We start from the raw sequence: 24155 nt of genomic DNA, 5'->3' as shown, positions 1-24155 counted from the left end.
TCATTCAATGGATGATTAGGGTTTAATCTAAAAACTTCCCTAATCACATCTGGTGTAACCTTAAAAAGGTTATCTCCAGCATGATTTTTGGCAATCCTTAGTAGTGGATCATACCATTTTGCTATCATTGTTAATAAATCATCATCAAAGAAAACACCAGAAATAATTAATTTTTCGATTTTGAATTCCAAGACATTTCTCAGAGGAGTGTCATGTTTTCTCTCAGAAAACCATTTTTAAAATAGCTCTAAACCTCTAGTAGGTGTCTCTGCATCTCTTAGCCAATTTTATTTTTTGTAAAAAAATCTCACTAACCAGTAGCCTAGGGTTTATTGGGACTAACTCTTTCCCCTTAGCGATTTCATTAGTGGATAAGGACAATTGTTCTAGAAAGTCATCATGTACATTCCTCTACTGGTAATTTACTTTCTCAAAAAATCTTGTCATGGGGGCATCTTGTCTAATTTATCACAATTAAGACTGTAGTTTCAAAATAATCAAGAGTTTCAAACACTTAACCACAAATTTGATCACTTCTCTAAAAAATCATGTCTACAACAATTCATAGCTTGAGAAAAATGCAATCTAAACTTTGGTTCTTCTATAATCAAATTCTCTTTGACTTGTTACTTAGTAATGAATTGGATTGCAAGTTTTATGCAAATTTTCATGACATGAATTCACATTGATCAACATTCAAATTCTAACAGTTGAATTTTAGGAAATGCAAAAAATTGAAATTTGGCCATTGATTTGGGCAAGATTGGATAGTTCTATTTTAAATTTTAATGGTTGCATTACCTTTTTGGCAAGTTGTACATGTGGCATCACATCACTTTCTCACTTTAGCTGCTATTTGATTATCTTTAAAATGTGAGAAAGTAATGATCATTGATCGTAAAAAATCCTATTTGTTTTTGTTTTTCCTTTTTAAACATGGGCTCACTAAGACACATTTTGAGCACTCACATTCTCACTTTGGTTAATCTTCAGGAAACTTCAAAAAGTGAGAATGTGACAATCATTGACATCTAATGATTAGGCAGTTGTGACAAAGCAATACCTTTCCTTATGTTCTATCTCTTTAGCTAATTAAAACTCACCACTTGTAACCATGTACTGACAGCAACCTTTGGCAACTCATAACATAGGTTGGCCCTTCCATTTCCACATGTCATCACATTGCATTCTCACTTTAGTTAAATTTTGTGCAACTTCAAAAAATGAGAATGCAATAGCCATCGATCAAAAAAGATTTGATGGCTTCTAAATCTGAAGTTCTTTTGTTGTAGTCAGTGCCTCCAACCATCTAGAACATACCATTTGGAAAACTTACTTTAACATGTTCCTTTTCTTTGGCCCAAAGCTGAGTCTGGTTTCACTATGTCCATGTGAAAACTTGTCACTTTCTCACTTTGGCTAAAACTTGACAATTTTTAAAAGTGAGAAAGCGACAAGCATTGATCTTCATATGATTGACGACTTGGAAGATGCACTGTTTTATACCACTTGGAAACCAAAAAGAGGGGTCTGTAGGGATAGGTGTCAACTCATCACTTTCTCACTTTAGCTAAACCCCATGCAACTTTAAAGTGAGAGAAAGTGATGATAATCAATCTACCTTTTATCAACAATCATGAAAATAACTCACCTAGGGTTAAAAACTTAAAACAAAACAATGAGTGGGCTAACTCGAGGCAAAAATAAGGTTGAAAAAAAGTCATGCACTAGGGTAAAAAAGATTTGCATGAAAATATTTAAAAGATGTACCAAAACTATATATTAAAAGGATTTTCAAAAGTTTTTTAGAGCTTTATTTAAAAATCTTCTCATGCATACTTGAAAATGCAAACAATGTCAACCAATTTTTTTAGAAATCTAGGGCACAAAAGACATTAGAGATTTTTCTAAGGTGTAATCAATCAAAAGACATACAATCTATAATTATAAAAGGATAACTGGTTTTTTTTTTTTAAGATGTGAAAAACAAGGCTAACACCTTGAACTATGTGCCACATCACCAGTACCACCTTAGCACCCTACCACATATCGCCTTGTCATATTTTTGCATGTACAATTAGAGATAACTGGTTTTTCCTTTTTAAGATATGAAAAACTAGCTTAGCGCCCTACCACATATGGCCTTGTCACATTTTTGCATGTACAATTAGCATTTTTCACCTATTTTGTGATAATAAGATGTTTCATGACGATACACCATGTCTTTCTTGCCACAACAGTATGGATTTGATAATATGGTGTTTCATGATGATGCAAATGTCTTTCTTGCCACATCAATACGGCCACATCAATATGCCTCACATCTTTCTTGCCACAACATTATGGATTTGATAATATGATGTTTCACGATGATGCACCACATGTCTTTCTTGCCACATCACTATGCCTCAATACAATGTTTCATGATGATGCACCACATGTCTTTCTTGCCACATCAGTATGCCTCAAAATCCATGCCACATGGAAGCTTTATCTATCCAACTAGCTCCCACACCACCACTTTATTTCTATCCAACTAGCTGCCACATCACCACTTTATTTTCTGTGATAGTCCCAAACTATGTCCCACGTGGCTTATCTCTAATTATTATCCATCATGTGTGCCAAGTCGATTGCCCCACCATAACTACACCTTGTCATAAACTAAGGATTTCTTTACACATTTACTATGAAATTCTATATAAATATATAGGAAGGGATGTTTTTACAATGAATGTGGGACAATTGACATAAAAAAACCTTGAGACAAGGTAAAACTTCGCAACCATTTCTAATGCATAAGCTGAAATGTCAATCATGAAAAATGGTGATATTGAGATCCTTACCTGCCCAACCACCCAAAGCATGACCAATGGTGATATTGAGACCCTTACCTGCCCAACCACCCAAAGCATGACCAATGGTGATATTGAGATCCTTACCTACCCAACCACCCAAAGCATGACCAATGGTGATATTAAGATCATGACAAATGGTGATATTGAGATCCTTACCTATTGGTTTGAAAGGTGGTGATCAAGTGGAGGGAAGCTCAAAGTGTCTAGTTTGCCCTTGACATCTTAATTCTTTCCTGTGTAGATCATGTCATTTGTATGCCTCAAAAGAATGACCCCCCAGTTTGTGTAATAACGCCTCCCAAAATGTAATCTCTAGTATTCAAACTATTTTTTGAAAGATCAACACCTTTGTCAGAGGAATCCCCAAAGATGGATATTGAGGATGAAGTCGAAGAAAGACACACCATGTCACTAATTTCCAGACTAGTTTTTATGGCTATTGTTTGTGGCAACGTAGATAGTTCCTGGACGAATTTAGAGCAACATGGTTCCTATATATGGATGCACAATATTGCATTTCTGATCAGGTTTGTGTCTTTTAGCAAGGACCTCTTTATTTGGATGCTGCATTTGTAATTTGATCATTGATATCAATGCTTCTCCATTAGTCAATGCCTTGTTGAGGATGCATTAGTTTTTCAACCAAAAAATAAGTATGACATCTTTTTTTCAAGCTACAACTAAGTACGACATCTGATATCAAGCTCAAAAATCATTCCATCAGAGATCACTAAATATTTCATACAATGTGGTTCTGCACTCCACAGTTCCTTCCAATTGAACTTATCATCTGGATAGCCAAAATCAATCATAAGGAGCCAGTTAGAACCTAAGTGGCCTTATCAAAATTATGGCTCTAAAGTGTCTAATAATCCCAATTAGAATTCCTTTACAAAAGTGTTCAACATTCTAGCTGTTGGCTCCTGATTTAACAATTTTGAAAATGACCAAGAAACCAGACAAATACATCTTAGGCTAGCCAATTCCTATGATGAATGCACCTGACTGTAGTCTTGGGCCAACTTTAAGGCTTAACTCCTTCTTCACTTCAGGCTTTTCTAGACCTAGGTGGGTTAACCTTCAGGTTTTGAGATATGGTACTAGTGCATTTAAAACATAAATCTAAACCTAATTAATGCAGATGAAAACCCCTTATATCTCCTAAGAACTCATGAAATGACACAGATCTACAGTAGTTAAATGCAAATCTATGAATCTCATAAGTTGAGTGAGGGTTAATCCTTTTCAAACCACTACAAAATGTATGAAAAACTAAACTGATTTTGATTAAAAATGTTTTGAATTCAACAAAACCCCTAATATGCAGTAGCATGAACAAGTGATCCCGTAAACGATTAGTGCCTTATCTATTGGACAATTCGATGAATTAATCACATACATATAGATATCTGAGACATATGTGTATCTTCAGATATATGATCTATCCATTAACCTTGTAAATAGACATCCATGTTCACTCTGAATCTCATTCTTACATGATATCCTTCTCAATAAACTTGCAACCCTGTTGATTCCCTAAAGCATTTACACAACTCCTTGAGTCATAAGCAATAATAAAAAAACATACAACCTTAAGGGACTGCAACTATGACCTAAGCTCTTTGTTCAAAGATCATAAAACATTGAAAATTCACTGAGACTAGAGACAAGAATCAGAATGAAACTAATAAAATTCTTTTGCTCTTTGTATTATTTCCTTAAAATTATACAGTCATAGGCATGAAATGAAAAAAATGAAACAACCTAACAAATCTGAACTATCTTTAATAACCTTCGTAATGTTGTTCATAGAAGAGAGAATGTGTTGAAAGAATGGTTTGACAGTAAAACACTAGAACCCTACTGGTATTACCTAGAGAAAACTGCCAACCCTTACAATGAAAGAAAGAAAGAAAGATATAGGAAAGAAAGATGAATTCTCAGATCTGATCTATGCCTGACATGTGTCCACTAGGAATTCCATCTCCTGCAACTGAATAACTTCTTTCTTCCTTCTCCCATTTTGATCTAATTTGGTTTCATCATTACTTTGTTACTAATTTGCAAATATCTTTGATAAAAATGATGAAAACTTTTGAGTTATCAAAATATCTGATAACTTTATGAAAATGCTAGTGAAATCCAATTTTTTTTAGTGAATTTGATTAATTTCAACCCCAACTACATTCTTACCATGTTTTATTGATCCTCTAACTAGATTTTCAGTTTTTACCAATTCCACTGAGAAGGCCCCAAATTTCACATTTTTGGCTATACTTGAACAAATAAATTCCTGTGCAAAAATGAACTCCATAATCGAAGAGTTTGTCTTCTCATGATTCTGATGATATATAATATTTCTATGTTCGCATACTAGGAACCTCCAGAATATCAGTTTGAAAAATAGTTACCCCCTGCTACAAGGTTCAAGTTTGCACTCTTTGAAATTTAAATTTTGAAAAATTTAAATTACTCTAAAGATAAAATTTTAGGTTAAATGCCCCTTTTGATTTTAAAAAAAATTGCACGTACACCCTTTTGAAAAATAATTTAAAATGGCATTTTAAAATCATTTTATTTTTTGCCCTCATATTGCCCCTTCGGTCAACCTTCCTTTGATCGGGCCCTGACATGTGCCACATGGCATGCTACCATTGGCTGCCCAATTGCTCCATCACCTGCTGACAGAGTTGCCACATCATCATGCACCTCGAGCCCACTGCCACTTATCTGATTCTCGCATGCCCGCATTGCTTAACCGGCGTGCACCTTTGAAATGCCAGCGTGCACTATCTGTTGGATCTGCCATGTGGCAGCATCCTATGCATCCGCTTGAGCTTGCACATCTCTGCCACATCACTTCGCCCAGAGCTCGTGTCACCGCATGTCATGTTCTCGTATGCCTAGATTATTTATCCTCCGAGCACTTTGTTTTTGTGGGTGTGCACCCACCATTTGATCGAGCCACATGTCGCAATCTTGTGTGCCCCTTCCACATCAGCGTATGGATGTCATTGTTCAAAATTTGTGACATCAATGCCTATAGCTAGCAACTACCTCCATGTCGGCCATGGGGTCCACCTTATAACATGCGGCCTTGCCTTCAAAAAGAAACTATCTTTAATTCACTAGCATTGTGTATAGTTTAGTATTTAAACATTTAAAATTTTGTCATACCACCCATGCAGGATATTGAGGGTGAACCATTCTCACTTTAATTTCTCCCCTATTCATGGCTGTTCTCCACTTCAAACATGGGAGCTTAGCATTGAATGTACATCTCCTGCAACTCTCTCTTCCATAATATTCAGTCTAAGCAATCCATAGTGTCTTCCATAATTCAGCTCAAGCTCTGAATCAACAATCAACTTGTGCCCATGTAATGTGATTGACAAAGACTCTATATGAATATCTCAAGAAAGGGGATGGGAATAAAGGACACTGATACATGTCAGATCAAATATAGTCATGGCATATATTTCATTAGTTGTCTTATGCATGTCAATGATGGCTTTGCCATTTTGCTCCATTGGTGCAGATGATGCTGGCCTGCCTTGGGACGCTTCCTTGCTTGTGGACTTGTCTTTGACTAGCATAGATGGCTTCTTTGTCTTTTTTTCTTTGCTTTTTGCACTGACTTCCCTGTGTTACTTATGATTTCATTTTCCAAATGATTGTTGATTGCTTCTTTTTTTGCGTGGAGTTCACTTTGCTAGCGTGGGGTTTCTTGCAATGATAGTCTTAGATTTTGATTGCCATAGCTCCCTCCTTTGCATACTACGACTATTGATGTTGACAGTACCCTCCTCTTTCTTATTTGGCTTAAGATTAATATTACTTGGAAACTTTCTTTTGACATGCCACATTTTTTATGCGTAGAAGGTTCCCCTAATTCGTTGCATGGTATTCCTCTCATGAGTTGCCTATGTTCTTACTTCTATCTTCAGGGAATTCTCCTTATGCATTTTCCTCTTTAAAGAGGCAGCCTTCTAATCTACATACGTTGACTATTTCATAATTCCATTTCAAACTCCCCTATTCAGCGTAGATTACATTGGTGTTGACTTTTGCTAGCTGTGGACTCTTTAAATTGTGTGCTTTCCTTTGATGCGTGGAGTGTCCTTTATTTAGGCATGGATATCTTATCATATCTTTATTTACTTATGGATCCACTTTGAATGTGTGATCTTCTTTCAACCAGCAGCTTCCCCTAACTAGAGCCTCCTTTCTTTTAACATGCCTACTTGGGTTTTCATATTTGCAACGTTTGATGGAGAACTCTCTTCTTGTGGCTTGGTTGCTTGGTGCATCTAAAGGTGGTAGGTGTCTCTTTTTTAAAAGGCTCCCCTTCTTTTGATATCGATCCATCATAACTTGTAAAACATTTGTTCAATCATTAGTTAATTTTCTACCTTGCAAATATGAGCCAGAATGCATTCCATTTGTAAGAGAGACTCCCTACTATATCTAAATTGGGCCCCTTGTCTATACTTGGTGTCTCAAACCTGTCATGCAGCCCTCACCATACCAAAAATAAAAAATGAAAATGGAAACCCCCATAATGGTGTTTGCGAGCATGGAAATCTAATAGAATCAATGCCAAGCCTCTTAGATTTCTTGTAGTGATGACTTGGGAAATAATTTAGTAATCAATAGCATTCCAAATTTTACTATCTTTAATGACAACTCATTTTTATGTTTCAACCCTACATCTATGTTAAACCAAAGAATCATTGCCCAATCGTATGGACCAATTTGGAAAGTGATGTAGCATCTTCAAATATGACTAGAAATTTGAACCACTGAGATAAAAAGTAGGCCATGCAACTCTCTGGACATTGTAGATCTGTAAACGGGAAATGGAAGGCCAATTCTTTGGGCATAAACTTGAAAAAGGTTTTTACATAGCCTTGTTTTATGTGCTTGACAACATCTTTTTCCTGACCCAACTTCTTCAATAAGTCCTCAAGAGTGACTTGTGTGTTTACTTTGCTCTACATCTTTGTTACTTATCAACTTGTTGAAGTCAATCAGACCCCAAAGTGGGTCCTGCTAACTTTTTTTTTTGTTTCCGAACAACTTAATCTTCAAATTGACCTATTGATCATCTCAGACTGATTAGAATCAAGTTCAATCACTGAACAATCATTCAAAAATTATTTTACCATCAATCTACAAACTGTTAATTTAATGCCAAAGGATCTTTTGACTGGCTTTAAAAACTGATCCAAACCCCTAACCGAGCTTTGAAATTTGGCACACTGAATCTCTGCTCTGCATACTTGTACCATGTCAAATCTCATCTCATGACGAATTTGGGGTCAAAAGATATTTTCTATCAAAGTTCACCTTTCAGAACTTCCTGCAAGAAAACATGTCAAAAAACACTAAATTGGGTTCAGAATTGGCTTCAGAAACTTGGTAAATTGACACTTGAGAAGACAAAAACTAGGTCATTGGTTCTTTGTCATGAGGAGAGTATGAATCTAGGATTTAAGTTCATAATGAATAATCAGGCACATTTGGCAAGAGGTCAAAGTGGGCTACTCAAAATTACTGACTGGGAACAATATCAGAAAAGCAATTTTTGCAAATGGAATTGACCTAAAAATGTGTGCTTATGAATTCGTCATGACTTGCAAATTGGCACACTTTGAGTATTTTTAGAGGTGGACACAGTGGTATAATTAATTTGATCTCATCTATCACAAATTTTGAGTTATAAGATCCCGGATAGGGGTATCAAACAATCTGCTCCTGATACCAGTAAAAAGATAGAAATCCCATTTCGAATCGCATTTGTAAACTAATCAAACAAATTTGTCAAGACTTAAAAATTGAAACATAATAATTCTCTGACATCTATAATGCAACGCAAAAGGAATTTTAGCATTTTGGTCAATTGGGTCATAGTTACAAGACATCAAACAGGGCTTCCCAGAATTATGTGCAAATTGCAAATGCATGAAAACAGTAACTGACCAATTTTGAGGGATTCGAAACCTAGTCAAACGAATTTGAAATGACTTGAAATATGAAACATAGGTTCTTGGGTATGGACACTAAACACTCCCAAAGCAAAAAATCACAAATCATTTCTAGGTGTGATATATTCAGATGCAAACACAACCTCCTGCCACTATTTGACAGTTAAGGTAAAATGCAAATTTGAAACTAGCTCAAAACAAGACTTCATGAAATGGCTTGATATCTCAATTTAACTTCATGGAACACTTAGACACACTAAATGGAAGGTGTTAGAAACATTAAACACCTCTTGGGCTTCAAAGGTATGGCTGGGTACATATGCATTTATGGGGCTTGAAAGGGCTCAAAATTTGAAATAGATGCTCAAAATGGGAATGCAATTTTGAGCACCAACACTAGGAAAGTGGTGAATTTAGATATATACATCCTTGAATTATGCCTTTCTTTTTCCTTGAACCAACTTGAAGAATACATCAAGGCACAAAAAACACCAAATTCCTTCATAAATACAAAATTTTGGAGCGAGTCAAGGTAACTTTGGAAGCATTTCGTATGAGGACTTCTTTGGAGAATGTACATGATTCAGAGTATATAAAAAAAATCTTCAATTCTTTGCATGAATGTGATCCTTCCCAGGCACATGTGTCTTCTCACAAATTTGATCAAAACTTCAAAGTTTGAGTAGGCATGACTAGAGTAGTTTGCATTCCGGCAAATGGTTGATATATTATATTGGTCTCGTTGTGCTTCTGTAAGAAAACTAAAAGGTTTACAACTTAAATGTTTAACTCATAATGGACAATTATATTTTCACTTCATTTCTATTTAAAAGAACTTATACAACATTGACTCATAAAGAATTCCTTTACGACAACACCAAAGGAATGGAAATAATGATTTGCTCTCATGAGCATTAGCAACTTAACAATGTGTTTCAATTTCCTTTCTTATTGTTCATCATGAGTATATGATCCAATATAGTCATTTGACCTTCAATTAATGATATGTGACTCCTAATTTGTTTTAACAATAAAAATCATTATAACTTTTGAAGGCATCCTTCACTCCCCAATCATCTTATCAATCTACTAAATAAAAAATTCAAAATTGAAACAGCTAACCCTTTAACTTATTCAACAAAAAATTAAAATTTATTAGATTTAAATTTCATCCCTACTGCATCATTTAAAACTCATTTTACCTCATTTTTTAAAACTGTAAAATCATTTAAAATCATTTAAAATTTATTAGTTGGGTCCCAAAATGGGTCCAACTAAATAAAAAATTCAAATTGAAACATCTAACCCTTTAACTTATTCAACAAAAAATTAAAATTTATTAGATTTAAATTTCATCCCTACTGCATCATTTAAAACTCATTTTACCTCATTTTTTAAAACTGTAACTCTCTACCAGGAAGGCCTATGAGTCGACTGTAAAAATTGACCAAATTAAACAATTGGGCCCTAAAATTTGACATATCTATTCTCCTGTTCACATTCTTTTACCTTATTAGATTTCATCTCATTAAAACATCCAGGTCAAAAGACATTGGCCATCAAGGATCTTGGAAAACGATAAATTATATTTGGTCTTGCCTTTGAAAACAAGACAAACATACACTTGTAGGCACAAAAATTGGGGCATTACTTTACTATAATATGGAGAGTATAAGTCTTTGATTTTTTCTTATGAAAAATAACTAGGAAAATTTGGAAAGCATGCAAAACTAGGCACTTGGATTTGCATAATTGGGAACACTAGAAAAATAGTGATTTTTGCAAATGGAATGGACTTGGGACAATGTGCAGACAGATTCATCAAGAATTGAAAATTGGCTAACTTAAATTATTTTTAAAGTAGAAAATAGTGGTACAATTTATTTGGTCTCATCTATCATTGTTTTAGAGTTATCACATCTCGAATAGGACTATTGATCAATTTACATTTTTAGACACAAGTGAAATTTCAGAAATTACATTTGGATTTACATTAAAAACTAGTCAAATGGATTCTTCATAGGCTCAAATTTGAAACATAGAATTTCTATAAGTCCTAGAATGCAATGCAAAAGCAATTTCTTCATTTTAGTGAATAGGATATGCACTAAAATGGCAACAATGAACAACCAACATTGAAGGATTTAAGACCTATTCAAAACATTTCAAAACAACTTGGAATATGAAACACAGGGTCTTTGATATGCATACTAAACGCTCCTAAAGAGGCGAGTCATGCAACTTTACCTGGTACAAGATACTCAATTGCAAAATAGGCTTCCCATCATTGTTTGACACTTGGGAAAAAATGCAGACTTGAGCAATGCTCAAAATGAAACTTCACAAAATGACTTAGAATGACACCTTATTATCATAAGGTGCATGTATATATTGAATGAAAGGTGTTAAAAACTTTAAATATGTTATAAGATTTGAAATTATAGCTAGGTACACAAGCATGAACATCCTTGACATAAGTTTATGTATTATCTACACTGCACACATAAATTTACATGTTATGATCTTTACTTATACCTTTCTTTTTAGCAAACTTTGTTCAGTCGGCCTTGTTTGAAATGTTACAAAATTAACACAAGGTTAACATCTAGGGTGTTGTCCCATCATAGTTAAGTAAATAATTTGTTGCCAAATAATTGCATATTCTGTAATTATCACTTTTTTGTCATGCTCTATTCTGCAACATAAAGTATATTAGCCTCATGCTGGAATATGACCTTGTCAACCACAATAATTTCATTTCTGAGTTATTTTTGAAAGGTACTCTCTTGCATCACAACTTTCCAAATATTCTTCATCTTGTCGTCTTTTTCCTTTACTACAAATTTCCTTGCCTCTTCTTCCTTCCTTCTCTCTTTCATTTTTTTCTTACTTTCCTCTTCCTTCTTCTTCTTTTCTCTTCTCTTCAATCCTATTCTTTTATTTTTCTTGTCTTCTTCTTCAATCTTTCTTCTATTTTCTTTTTCATTCTTTCTTTCTTTGTCCTTTCTCTTCTTTTCTTCTATTGTTTTCCCTTGGCTCTATTATGCTCTATCAATTTAATATACTTGTAAATCTTTTGTAATTAATTCCATACTTCCCATACATGTATTTTTGCACTTCTAAAAAACATCATGAAACTATTAAATATATCTCCTAAACTACACACATGCCAATTCTTACTCAGTCATCCATACTCACAGAATCTATCTTTGTTTTTCTATAATTATCTAACACTTTGACAATCTTCTGTCTCTAATTTCACAATGAAATACCAATATATATGTTACCATAAATGACAAAACCAAATATACTAAGTACTCAACTAACTTAACCGTATTTCCAAAAAACTCTCCATTTGACATTGATGGAAACATATGGGAAAATTTGGCCAAGTCCCAAAATATTGATAAAAATTGTGGCCTTAAAAAAGTTTCAAAAAAAAAAATCAAAATTTTCTTTACAAAACTTGTATTTTTATATATTACCATCTTTCCTTGTCTCTCCTAATACAATGATTTCCTATATACATATCTAAAAATCCCCTTTATAAATATGCATAAATCATTTATATTTCTTTCTTTGTTTTCTTTATATACATTACAATTTTCTATTACATTCTTCTTCCCTTTTGACATCAATCACAAAGGTGTCAAAAATTTTATATTCACAACATAAAATTGTTACCTTTTCTTATTCTAATTTGAGATTCTTGATATGCAATCTACAAAATCAAGTTTTTGCATCGCAAGTTCCTTCTTCCAATTTTCTTTCACTATATCTGATATGCTAATAAGTGCCCATAATGCATATGATGCAACTTCTACTATGTTCTAGTCTATATAGGAAAATTTGTCATAGGATTCCTTTACTGTAAGACACTCCTTCAATTGGCTCTAAAAAATACTATTTTTGGGAGATAATTATTCTCTAAGAATAGATAATCTCTTTATTACCTTTTTCTTGTCATGTTCAAGACCTCTGATTGTATTGTGAACTGCCTCCATGTTTGTCTGAATATCTTCAATTCTTTCATATGAATGGTGCAATCTAATAATGAGTGTTTGAAGCTCATTTATTCTACCTTTGAACATGTGATAACATTCTATAAAGTAATTGTATGCATGACATTACCTATTGTCTATACAATTTATTTTCTTCATCTATTCTCTTCCTCAGCTGCTTGATGCAAATATTCAGGGTTTGCAAGTCATTCCTCACATTTGTTCATACTATATCAAATAATGTTGCATCATGCTTAGTCTGTGCTTGTACCAAAGCAATATAAAAAATAGTGGTGACCTCAACATCAAAGGTTCTTACAATTTCCTTGGCCTATTTTTGAATGTCTATCTCTACAATACTTGTTTGAACTATCTTTTGCATTCCTTCAGAACTTCTGCCAAAATTATTTCTAAGTTCTTAATAGATTTATTATTATCAATTACTTTTCTTAGATATGTCATCAAACCCTTCTTATCATCATCATCATTATATTCTATAGCCAATGTAGTGACTCCTACAATGGGGTTACTATTGGGATAGGTGTAATGTCTAGTGCAACATAAGGTATATTAGCCTCATGCTAGAATATGACCTTGTCAATCACAATAGTTGCATTTTTGAGTTATTTTTGAAAGATACTCTCTTGCATCACAACTTTCCAAATATTCTTCATCTTCTCCTCTTTTTCCTTTACCACAACTTTCCTTGCCTCTTCTTCCTTCCTTCTCTCTTCCATTTCTTTCTTACTTTCCTCTTCCTTCTTCTTCTTTTCTCTTCTCTTCAATCCTATTCTTTTCTTTTTCTTGTCTTCTTCTTCTATCTTTCTTTTATTTTCTTCTTCTTTATTTCTTTCTTTTTCCTTTCTCTTCTTTTCTTCTGCTATTTTCCTCTTTTCTTCCTCCTCAACTTTTCTCTTCTCTTCTTCTACATCATTTTCATAATCTAAACTATAGTACTCAATTATATTGCCAACAGTATTTGTTCGAATATCCTTGAAAGGATCTTCTTCCTCATCATCAACTATTATATGAGTGCTATCCACTTCCATGGATTCGATATCAATCACTATATGTGGAGGTGAGTCAATTTTTTGAGTTACCTCATCTTCTTCTTCAACAACACTAGTGTATTGGCCTTTATATGCATAGAGATTCCTCCTTCTAATTGCACACTCTCCTTAGTGACTTTAGGCATAGAAGTCATGTAACTGACTATGGCTTCTTTAGTTTCTTTGTTTACCTTTTCATGATTTCCTCCTATGACAATTTCTTTATCTCCTATTGATTCTTAGCAAGGACTCAATGCCCTCCAAAATATTCTACATATTATCATCATTATTTACAAGACATAGTTTCTTTACTAGATAAATTCTTGTATTTATATCTTCTTCTACTACTCTTTTCTTTATGTTCACTAGTTCTTTATACAAATTTGTAGGAACCTTATCTTCAATACTATCAAATTTTTTATTTCTTATAATCATATTTCTCATTATAACATTCTCTAGCTACCTTCTATCATTATTACTATACAAACTATAATATTTATTCAATTGATGAAAAAAAATCCATCATTCTCAATGATTTGTACCTTTAACTTTTCACTTTGGGTTTCCAATATTTCTTACCATTGGTGGTCTACTTGGTCCTCTTCTTAGGGGATGGTGTCGAATATTTGTTAACCTTCATCAATCTTTCTAGGTTCCTCTATGAAAATGATATTATTGCCACATCTTCATCGGGCTTCTCCTTTTATCTAGGTTATTCTTTAACATGTTGCACTTGGGAAATTGTGGGATAGGGTACACTGGGAATTTGTGTTGATGATCCAACAACAATAATTCCTTCATCAAGTCTAGCTACAAGGAGGGGTGTAGCTACCAACAGTTTTGTTTTCCCTCCGACCTTCATCTCCTTGGAAATACCTAAGGATTCGTTATATTCTGCTTTGGTCATACTAGTTTATTTGAGAATAGCTTCTATCTTCTTTTAAACATTCTTCGAAACTTCTTTTCTATGAAGTTCAAAGTGAACTTCCTTTATCATATCTTCATATGTCCCCCATCTAGGGCATTCAATATCTCTCTCAAATTGTAGGATTATCTTCACATATTCCTCAACGAGTTCTTCACTCATTTCATAACCCATAGGTTATATAAATTTTACTTTAGGTTCCACCACCTTCATACAAGTTGTGTTTTTTTCTACCATAAAAAATTTCATCTTTATACTTTTATAACATAGGAGGGATTATGTATCTATCTTTCATTTTCAATTGAAAATTATTCATCATTTTGTTAGTATCTTTGTCTCTAACTTCTTCGAGTTTGGCCTTACACCACTGAGTGATCAAGTTCATGGTGCACTCATTACTATTCCAATTTGTGATACTAGGGGATTTTTTGGTTGCATATAACCAAATAGGTTGGTGAAGATTCAACTCTAAAACTGTGTTCTTAGATTTTTATCAGCTTCTCTATGTTATCTAACAACCGCACTCTTACTATCTGACACATGTTCAACTTTTTCATTTCAATAGCCATCACATATGATACATGTAAAACTACCACTAGGACAAAATTTACCCTTTAAATGTGGCTAATTTTATATCGAATAATCTTTCTCAAAAATCTAACTTCAGTATCCTTGATTAGGTGAACTATCATATTCCTGCCATCAAATTTAGTCTTCAGATTAGTTTTAACAATTTTTGTGATGTTCCTATCATTGAGCAGTTTACAACTCTCATTTCTCAGACTTATGACCTTATGAATTAAACTATTATCAATCATGAGAGGTATATCTCCTACCCAAAACATCTCTTTATGTACTTTGCTCAAAATAATCATACTTCATTCATGATTATCAATTTTTGTATCGAACATATACTTGATCAGGTTTAGTGCATTCAAGTATCTAAACTTGGGTTTTAAGGTTAGGTTTCCATTGGACATAATATCTAAATCCTAATGAATGTCTCATCTCAAATACTCTCAAATTTACACTGAATGTGGCTCCTAACGTCGTCTACATGTAGCACATTTGGTTGAATTTGTGAAAATGCTCCCAAAGGATCATCAATCAGAGAAACAAATGAGAAATTGATAAATAATACCTCGGTCTCTCACTAAAATCATACATAGATTTTCTCACCATTATGCTGACTTATAATACCAAAAATTTGAACTGAAAGCTTCATAAAATACCCTAGTTATTGTGTATTAGGGCTTCTTTAACTTTTCACTTTCAAATGCTTCAATTCATTCTCAATTTTTTGTCAAATCATTCACAAATGCTCTATAACTCATGATCAAATGGTACTCAAAATCTTGTTTCCAATCCTAAAATCATTTCAAAATTAACTTCACATTAAATGCATATCTTCAATCAAAAATGTTTGCATGCTTAACCATAGCTTCCCCATTATTTCTTCTACCTTCTATTGACTATGCAAGTTCTAATTCCATCTCTAGTTTTAGTTCTGATCAATTGATGCTCTATCTTTATTGGAAATGCTTAATTCAAATATGATTAGTCAGAAACAATTTCTAACTTCAACCTTCCATTTGGCAAAATCTTGGTTTAAGTTAACTCTCCTTTTATAATAACATTTTACTTCTCAAGATCTTCATACCATGACTTGGTAGTTTAAGTTTAGATCTGACCATTGGAAGAATTGATCTAAGATCTGCATTCTCAGATTTTAGATCTATCTCTATCTTACTATCATCACTTTTAAGATTTAATTTCAGATTAGTAATCTCCAATTCATGTTTCAAAATTTCATTCTATTTCTTTAATCTAGAGACTTCATCACTATCTTTTACTAGTTTAGAATAGAGGTTTGGTCTGGTTGACATTATAGAGGAACAGCAACGTACGTGTACAATTCATTCTATTATTTTGCAAAAAATAATACTAAGATCAATTGGATAATGAGTTCAGTGATCTTTCCCTTGAAGCTGTTTGGATAGTGGGTCCTTCTACCTTCTACAACTCCTAATAGGGTTGGTAAAACTCCTAACAGGGTTAGAATCTTCTAACAAGGATTCAATCTCTTCCAACATGGACTGGTATGTACTATATCTATTTAATAAATCCCTAACAAGGTATAGCCTCTTAGAAGGAACTTTTATATTATTACATCTTTTTTTGGGTACAATTGTGACCGAGATTTTCCCTTGTCTATGGTTTCCCTAGATAACATATCTAGTGTTATTGCGTATGTGTATCTTCTTACGGTTCCTGATTACATTGCTCACATGGGTAAAAATTAATAAGGTTTATAAATTTTTTAAAAGAGGAAAATATAATAAAAGTTTTTTTTTGAAAAAGATATAGTGTAAGATTAAGAATATTAGACAAACATGACAACTTGGAATACTAGAAAACTATGATAGGATCATGTAATTAATATGTCTAATGTAATTAATATTGCTAGGGGGAATAAAAATTAGGTTGATATATCCAAATATTAATTTTCTTTAATATATAAGAATTATTCAAAAGTCATAGTGGATCATCTAAGTTATAAAAAGAAAATAGTTTTCCTCCTCACATGGTTGTACCATGAAACCATGAGAATCTTAGTTAGAGGAATGGAAAAAATTATTTTTACTTTATGATATGGAGATATAATTTATGTATTGGGATCTCTCTCTCTCTCTCTCTCTCTCTCTCTCTCTCTCTCTCTCTCTCTCTCTCTCACACACACACACACACACACACACACACACACACACACACACACGCATGTGTGCGTGCGCACACACACATGTATATGTATGTATCTATAGATACATACATATCATTGGGATCTCTTGTCCCTCTCTCTCTCTCTCTCTCTCTCTCTCTCTCTCTCTCTCTCTCTCTCTCTCTCTCACACAGACACATACACACACACACATATATATGTATATGTATGTATCTATAGATAAATATGTGTGTGTGCGTGTGTGCATGCGTGTGTGTGTATGTACATACATACATACATACATATCTATGTATGTATGTATGTATGTATACATACATGTTGGAAACTTAAAATTGGAAAAATTGTTGTTTTGTCATTGATGTCAAATCTATTGATAAAACATATTGCTACCTAATCTAAATGTCATATCTATTTGATTGTTGAAGAGGATGTAAGAAGTTGCTCATAACAATAGTATGTCAAGGAAAGGTTGAGTTATGAAAAGAAAGATACAATGGAAATTTGATTAGTTAGACTTTGATGAGACAAAGTGATCATTTATATCAAGAAAATTAAGCTAAGCCAAGAAATAAAGTAAATGGTTAAGGGATGCTAAGTGATGTTAGTGTCAATCCAACCATACTAAGTGCTGAGAAAATCTAGTGTTGACTGAGCACCAATATTGACCAAGTAAGATAGTTGATGTCGAGCTAGAAATTTTATAGCGACCTTGAGTACTTTAGTGATGACTAAGTGTTAGAACTTAGAGATTTCCAAGTAACAATGTTAAGAATGCATTTGTGGAAATCATGATTCCCAACCAACTTAGTTGATTTCTTGTGAGATGTAAACTATATTGAAGATAAAATTCGTGAGTTAGATCATTAAATTCAAGGTGAAGATTAGGTAAAGACCTAATAGATGGATTCTAGAGAAGCTTCTAGAGGATGATCAAGAAGATGGACAAATGCAATGAATCATGTTAAATTTGATTGTAAACCCTAAGATCTATGGTGATCATGTAAAAAAGGAAAGAAATATTTTCCTATTTAAGGAGGTACAAATCCAAACAAAATAGTTCCAATGTGTGTGTGAATGTGTGTGAGGTGAGTATAAAGGAATGTTGATCAGAGATACACAAATGCAAGAGTGAATGTGAAGCTAAAGGAGATTTCTTACATAGAAGAAATTGATATTGATAAGTGAATATGAGCAAAAGGATTAAATTTTGTTGAAGGGAAAGATTGATTGCTCAAAAGTTTTCCAAGATATTCAAGAATACAACTGACAATGGAGAGCTTATCATTGACTCAACACATGAATCCTATAAGATATGAACTTGTAAAGTGAGTTGCAAACATTCAAATCAAAACCCTATTATTTTCTTCCTAATCATTATAAACGAGTTTGAGTTGAAATCCTTTTAATAGAGGCTAATCTAATAGTCAATTGAAAGACTTAACAGTCTATGTGAATCATTCAACAAGGCGACATTCTAAATGGAATGATCAAAGTCCTTTAAGAAGGTCACTCCTAATAGGGTGATTAAATTCTCTAACTAGGTCACATTTAATACTATGTATTGTAAGTCTTTAATAGGGTTGGCTCCTAGCAGAGCTCACTTCGAAATAGTGAAAAAGTAGTGACATGTTACTTGCAGTTTTTCCCAAATTGGGTTTCCATGTAAAATACTAGTGTCAAACTTGTGTTGAATGCTTTATATTCTTTACATTTTATATTCAATAATGTAAGTTATAATTGGGATAGTTATTTTGATTATCAATACAGTGAAGACTGAGCAACAAGAGCATAAGTAGAACTGTAAAAGTTTTATTTTTAATTGTTGAAATGGAACGTATATACCATGTGTATCTGATTCATCCCCTCTGCCCCCATCTCAATTATTCTAAACATTTCTAACAGAGCACACACATGAGTGTGCACATGCCTGCTTCCACATACGCACGCATGCACACAAACACATATTGTAAATAATCTTATTTCATAATTTTTTCCTTTTAATTTTTTTTTTGTTGACATTTTTTTGGAAGTACAATTTCTTAAATTTAGTACTTTATTAAATTTTACCAAATAAATAAATTTAAAATACTTATTAATCACTTTAAATTTGATGATGACTTTGATGTATACATTTGGGGAAAATGGAGGGACTTAGATGAGCATGACAACTACATTCCATCTATTTAAGATATATGGATACACATTTTGTATCTTTTCTAAGACTTGCTATGTACTTAACCTTGTGGAGTAGAGGTTGAAATGGGTTTTCCTAGTTGAAATATTTGCCTAGGTATTCACCCTGAAATAAAAATGAATTGAAATGAAAATGAACATGGTCGATTCAAAGTATTTATTTTCTTGTGATCTTAAATGGGCTATGTGGAAATTGGCATATGTTGGTTGTGTATGTTTCCTCACAAGATCAATGACTAAAGATTAGATTGAAATATTATATATGATTAGTTTAATAAAATATTATCCACTTATATTAAAATCATCTCAACAAAACCTACTTGCATCACTTTTATTTCAAACCTAACAATTTATAAATATATTTATTTATTTAAATAAATAGCATATATAAGAGATTTAATTTAAGAAGATTGGGTTTTAAATTATTATAAATTAATCGTATATGTATTTACAATAAATGAAACCACTTAAGGCTAGATTTAAAGTCGATATGTTATGAAACCACTTAAATGTGATAGTGAGCAAGTCTACAAGACAATTTTTCTAAAGGAAGTTAAATTTATAAATTGATCAAAATTATAGTTGAACATGACATTAGGTAGACATTAAGCCATTACAAAAATTTCATCTACTATATGTTGTAGGAAGGACATCTTAGTAGCTATAAAAGTAGAAATATTCTTGTAAAAATGTAGGACACACTATTGTGGTACTATCACTCATGCTTATATCTAAGAGTGGTATGAAATTGAAATATATAATACCTTTTTGATGCAATGCACTTTGAATGTGATTAAATTTTTTGAATCAATAAAAGGGATACTCAAAATAAAAATCATGAAGAAATGCTTGTATGAGGGATGTTGAGGCAATGAACAATGCTAGATCTAAACATGAATCACGTAAATGCTTGAGCTCAATCAAAGAATATAATTGTATGATGTAATTCATGTATATCAAAAGGAGTGGGCTAAGATTTCTTTAATACCCCACATTATGATTTTAGGTTTTGAATCTAGAACAATCCATGATAAGAGTAAATTTTCTATTGCAACAAGCTAACTATTGCATGGTTTGAATTTAGGTACTAATAATGAGGAACTAGACACCTTGGATATTTATTCATGTGACCATATATCTTGGGCATTGGATCCTCCCATTATCAACTTAAATTATGATCAAAGGTCTAGAATGAGTTCAAGATAGATTTCCTTTTATTGAAATCAAGCTTGAATAATGAGACTAGATAGATAAGGGAATACGTGATAAAATAGGGCCTATAAGAGAACTTATTACCATGATTTTCTAGATGACTAAAGGTGTACTGCATGTCTTTATCTTGGCAAACAATCTCTATGTGTGGCTGCTAGCTAGAATAATTTGTCTGTACATTTTATTAATGTAACTATATGTGCCTATACAAATTCATTTTAATTTTGTTACACCTTTCAAAAGCATTAGTTGCTAATCTAAATTAATGATGACTATTTTTTTAATGGATTGTTGATCATTAAGACATTTTGTACATAAAAAGGGGGAAAAATGAGCCATGGTTTACTAATGGACTAGATATTATTGTTGTCTAGTATTCTCCAAAAGATTGAGGGGTCATTCTCATCACAAATATCTTATAATGATTATTATCTAGATTTATTTTTTATGTAATAGCGAGACCATATTATATTAAATCTAAAATAGCATCAAATGGTTTAACTTCACCACATGAATTTTTTTATTTAAAAATAATTATTGCTATTATTTTTTTAGACAATAATTATTTTCCAACCATTAGTTGTAAACTATTAAAAGCATAGAGTAATGTTCTTCTTAGGGGTTTCTCTAGGAGTGTATCAATTGACAATTCATCTTATAGTAGAGCTTTAGAACCTCTCATTATCATTTTATACCATCTAAAGGGAGGTAAGATTTCTTTTATACATCTCATTATCATTTTATGTTTTGAATTTGGAGCATTTCATCATAAGATTACATTGTCTACTCCAACAAGCTAACTATTACATGGTTTGAATTTAGGAACTAATAATAGGGACTTAGATATCTTGATATTTGTTCATGTGACCAAATATCTTGGGCATAGGATCCTCCCATTATTAGCCTAAGTTATGATCAAAGGTTTAGAATGAAGAGAGTCCAAGATAGATTTTCTTATTGAAAATCAAGCTTGCATAATAAGACAAGGTAGATGCCCCCCATACATGCTAAAATTGGGCTCATAAGAGAACTTATTGTTTATGACTTTCTAGATGATTGAGTGTGTACATGTCTTTCTATTGGAAAATAATATCTATGAGTGGTTACTAGTTAGAATCATTTGGCAAAACATTTTATTAACATTACCATGTGTGCGTACACTAATTCATTTTTATTTTTCTCCACCTTTTAAAAGCACGAGCTACTTATTTAAATTAATAATGACTATTATTTTGATGGATCATTGATCATGAAGACATTTGTTTTATATAATACGGAAAAAAGGAGAAATGGTTTTCTAATGGACTAGATATTATTGTTGTCTAGTATTTTCCAAAATATTTAGGGGTCTTTCTCCTAACAAATATCTTATAAATGGTTATGAGGTAGAGTGATGTTTGATATAATAACTAGACCATATTATATTAAATTTAAAATAGTATCAAATGATTTAACTTTATGACATGGTTTTTTTATTAGAAAAAGGTATTGCTATTATTCTAATATACCATAATTTTTTTGCGACCTTTAGTTGTAAACTATTAAAAACATAGGGTTATGCTCTCGGTGAGGGTTTTCAGGGAGTAATCCTCTCCTCAGAGGTTTCTCATTTAGTAGAACTCAAACTAACACAAATTATTGATAAAAGTATCATTTTTGCTTGTGATCCGGATCTCACACAAAGAAATAAATACTCATATATCTCAAACATTACAAAGAAATAAATGCTTATATATGGGAAACATTACCAATTACTGAGTAAGATGAAACCAAAACTCCTTGAAAAGTGTGATAATTTAATAGGAAGGTCTTAAAAATGTTAGTTGACTTTTGAGTTCCAACGTGACCAACTTTTCAAACTTATCACCCACCATTTCATGCTCACGTATCTTTATAAGAATATATTCAATTCAACTATATGTTAGGCTAAGAGTTTGTTCAGACCGATTTGAACAGAGAAAGAACCCCAATTAGTTAATGTAATGGACCGAAATTTGACTATGTTTATCTGAAAATTAAAACAACTTCTACTTCTTTGTAATCATTCACTAATAAGTCTTATTCACCATCATGAAAATTTAGCAGGAATGAACCTTTGCACCTTGGACATTGGAGATCTAGACTAGCTACCATGAAATACATCAAACATGTGGGACACCAAACAAGCCTCATAGTGAACTCAACTTCTTCACCAATCTTATCATCAGTATTTCTATTCTCATCACTAGTTTTCTTGCCTGAGTTGAGAATATCTGAGGAGGATAACTTCAATTTCAGGTCTATCCTTTCTTCTTCATCAATAGAGATAAATTTTGATATCTTCTGAATGCAAGAGACCTTGGAGATTTTAAATCCAGTTCCTTCTGAATTCATATAATACACTTGTCCAGTCTGCATGACATGATTAACATTCACAGTTTAAGAACACAATACATGAATTCTACATAGGGTGGAAAAACAAAACAGATTGTAAAAGAAGAAATTTGAATGAGACTTATGAAGGAAAAGAGTTAATTGAGAAATGGACCTTCAAGTCTAAGCACGTTTCCCAACAAGGAGGAAGACACTGCCTTTCACCCAGTTCCAGGAGATCAACTTCCATTGATGAAGATGGTGAAGTTTTTGTGCTCCTTCCCAGCAGATCAAAAGTGGGTTAATTTTTCTGGTTTTGTATATGTCCAAGCATAAGCTCTACTGCTTTCTTCTCATCTTCACCCCATGAATTGGGCTTCTTGTCAAATCTCTCAACAGCCATATTTCTTCAAGTATTTCAAAAATCTGAATGAATGATACCTGTGATAAGGGTACATATATAATAAGCCTAGAAAGATACAAAATTAATGAAAATTAAACTATGTATTAGGTAATATTCAGGAAAGAAGCTCAAAAAGTGCACGGGATAACTATGGTAGTTATTGTGCGCTGACAAACATGGTATTAGATTTAGAGGCCAGGGAAGAAAATGGATTAGGTCAAGCTTCGGCGTAATAAATTTCAGGGCTTCTTGCTTTATTTTAATACATTAATAGTGAGACATATGTTGTTTTGTCCTCATTTTATGGCAAGGATTTAGTTTTATTTACATTATTTACATATATCAGTAGTTATATATTTAACTGGAGACATGGTTTTCCCACCAAAGTAGTTGACTTTAAGCAAATATATTTTAATTGGGACATCTCAACTATGC

At 32.7% G+C, this 24155-nt stretch overlaps 1 pseudogene; it reads right to left on the bottom strand.

Annotated features, from left to right (window-relative positions):
• Positions 1–22939: 22939 nt before the first annotated feature.
• Positions 22940–23720, bottom strand: LOC149566032 (uncharacterized; annotated as a pseudogene).
• Between the last annotated feature and the right edge of the window lie 435 nt (positions 23721–24155).

Source organism: Cupressus sempervirens, chromosome 3 (assembly GCF_028749045.1).
Source record: "Cupressus sempervirens isolate cs-2001-9-10 chromosome 3, ASM2874904v1, whole genome shotgun sequence".
Classification (NCBI taxonomy): Eukaryota; Viridiplantae; Streptophyta; class Pinopsida; order Cupressales; family Cupressaceae; genus Cupressus; species Cupressus sempervirens.
This window is presented reverse-complemented; position numbering and strand designations above follow the sequence as displayed.